Source organism: Vigna radiata, chromosome 7 (assembly GCF_000741045.1).
Source record: "Vigna radiata var. radiata cultivar VC1973A chromosome 7, Vradiata_ver6, whole genome shotgun sequence".
Classification (NCBI taxonomy): domain Eukaryota; kingdom Viridiplantae; phylum Streptophyta; class Magnoliopsida; order Fabales; family Fabaceae; genus Vigna; species Vigna radiata.
In genome coordinates, this window is record NC_028357.1 from 22,983,284 (window position 1) to 22,986,752 (window position 3,469).

Sequence of the window (3,469 nt, forward strand, 5' to 3'; positions counted from 1 at the left end):
TATATTTCCTGATGAAATTAAATTTCAAGGTCTCAACAAATTCATTGAACTGAAGGGAGATTGTTATGATGAATTAGTAGAGGTTTTTTACTACAATGTCAAAGAAGTAAATGGGAACATTCATTCTCGGGTAAAAGGCGTAGACATCATTATTGATGATGATATCTAGAGGAAGTTCCCAGGATTGAGAAATGAAGGTGAACTATCTCACAAGTTTGAGTATCCAAGATATAAAAAGATACGAAAAACAGAAATGTTCAAGAGTTTCATGAGATACCGAGGAAGGTACAAAAAGGAAAAAGGGTTTCTATTCAAGTGGCTTGATATTGAAGAAAAAGTTGTGGCATTCATCATAGGACATATCTTGTTACCTGGAAGATACAACATCACGAAACTTACTCCTGTGGATGTTTGCCTATTATATGCGATTGAATATAGAATACAAACAAATTGGGTTGTTGTCTTCAAAGAACATATCCTAGAGGTAGGAACAAGTGAAGGACATAAACTTCCATATGAAGTATTCATAAGCAAAGTTCTGAAACATGATGGTGTCGACTTCACTGGTGAAAAGAAACAAACATGTGGCAGAGGAAACATGATTGGAAAGGCAACTCTAACGTGTATTAGAATGAAGAAAACGTCTCAAGGTTGGGTATTCCACGATGAAAATGTTCTTCTAAAGAAAAATATGTCCTCTATAAACAAAGACAGTGATGAAGAGATTGGACTATCCAATACAAAGTTTGAAATCCGAGTAAATGACAGATTCAAAAGAACATCTAAAAAGATAAACAAGTTCAACAATTCTCTAGTGACCCTACATGAAAAGAGGGACCATCTATTCGAACACTACATTGATATTTCATCATCATCTGAAGAATCTGAGATAAGGGGTATGGATGATATTAGTGAAGAGAACACAATTGAAGAATCATCTGAATCAGAATAGTGCTCTGTTTATATAAGAAGTGTGTTAAAGTCCTAGGCTAAATTTTCATTTTGTAGAATGGCTTAGAAAGCCATCTTTTGATGCTTTTAATGTTTTGTTTCTATTTCCTTGCTGTCTTTATCCATTGTAATATCTTTTCTATCAAGGAAATGAAATTTGCAGTTTGAATCAATCCATTTACTTAATCTGGTTGAATGAATTCTGATAAACTGTTTGATTGATTCAACTTTGATCTGTTTGAAGTTAATTGTGCTTGAAATGTCATGCATCTATATACATTGACTTCTATTTTGATATTATTTTATTCTTGCTTAACCACTATGCTTGATCTGGAAGAGGTTTTTAAAAGGTTTTGCAGGAAGGACATTGCTTTGAAGATTTACATTTGGAATTAGCTGCAAAGCAATGCATTCGACTGATGATTTAATGCATTCGACTGCGTATATATGGGTTAACAATTCCAATTTTGGAATTTGATTCTATCCTTACTATTTGCTTAAATCATTATTATTCTACTATTAATCTCTGATCTTTATATGTTCAATATTCAAATTGAGATAATATTGTGAGATTGTTGATATTTGTATCATTACATCTACATGTGATTTAAACTATTTGACTATGATACAAATTTGTGCTTAATCTCTTGCTTACACTGTGATATTCTACATTGTGCAATCAAACTGTTTTTGAAAATCATGCATAATGACAGGGGGAGTATCACTGCTTTACACATTGTTTCATCACACATCTATATTTCAGGGGGAGTTTACATTGTTTTGTGATGAACTTGTGATTTTGAGAGCATCATTGTACTTCATACATTGCATATCTTTTTGATGCATCTCTGTTGTTTCTTAAAACTGCATAAATATCTGAGCATTCCTTTTTTCTTAATGCAAAAAAGGGGAGAGTATTACATGAGTGTATGAGAGCCAGTCTATATGGGGAGAATTGTTGCATCATACTTTATCTGCTTAATATTGTTGATGTATATGCAGAGTAACTGAGTTGTGTTAATTGATTCTGATAATTGTTTTTACTCTGTCATTTGTGGAACTATACAAACACGGTTATGTTATTAATCATGGTTGTGCATCATAAAAAAAGGGGGAGATTGTTGAGATTGTTGACAATGCAAACTCTATATCAAACTGGTTTTTTATGATGACAATTCAGTGCTTAATAATAGTATATATGTTCCAGTATTACATGTTCTTATTCTGTAATGTTTGTCATATCCGCTGAACATGTTTTGATTGAATTACATTGTATGTTACTATGTTTTATTGAGTGTTATATTTGTGGAACATGCTTGTATTGAAATGTGAGATAAAATGTTTTTGATCATTACACATTTCTGAAAGAAAATATCACAAACACATTTTCAACTTATAATTGTTATGACAAAGTTCTAGTCCAGTCGAATACACTCTTAATGGATTCGACTATGCTAAAATCTTTGTACAGATTTTGTGAACAAGTGTTGTGTGAGATTTTGAGTTGAAAAGAATTTCAAAGTGATTTTTCATGTGGAAGTCGACATTGTGAAATGCATATTCGACTTTGTTTCTGTTCTGTTTGAAATTTTGTTAAGCCTACAAGCTCCAACGGCTATATTTTCAAAAGTTAGTTAAAACTGTATGACCTGGTCAACTATAATAAATGTGTATTGGTTTCGTTGACTGAGGAGCCTTTATGTTGACTGTCTGTTATAACCGTTTTAATACAGTCGACTGTATTAGTAGGCTATTCGACTATGAATCAATCTGATGAAACAGAAAGCTATAAATAGATAGAATGCGAATTGTTCTGTGACTTTTGTAATCTAACATTTTCATTTTCCTGTTTCAGATTGAATTCGTTAGAAGCTCCAAGAATTATCCAAGAAGACAATGATGATCTTGCTTGAGAGAGATTCAGAAGGAGAAGTCATTGCTCTTACTATTTGATCAATATTTGCACAGAAAAGGTGCTTCTGGTTTGATCTTGATAGGCTTGGCATCCTGTAAAGACTACTATTTTTGACTAAAGGCTTGATAACCTGTGATGTTTGCTGTGATAGGCTTGGCAACCTGTGAAGTCTGCTGGGATAGGCTTAGCATCCTGTGAAGAGTGCTGGTGACACGTTGAGGATTGTTTGACGTGGGTGCAGATTAAAGAAGAGGGGATTCTTGTTGCAATTCTGGTTTTGTGTGTGCAGCTATATTTGGTTTTGGGTTAGAGAGGAGATTTATATTTTTGCATGGTGCTTCTATAAATTCCTTGTTGTAAAAATGTTGACGGATTGGCAAGTGTACCAAATCGTAGAAGTAATATAAATGGTAAGATCAAGTATCGTTTTCCCAAGAGACTCGTATGGCTTCCTCGTTCGCGTGAATTAAAATAATAAGACTTGAGAAATTAAAATTAATAAATTGGGTTTGAGAGCAAAAATATTAACATGCAAAATAAATGTTGATTCAATTGACAAGTGAAAACAATGGATGGATGGATGTTGTTGGGTACTAACAATTT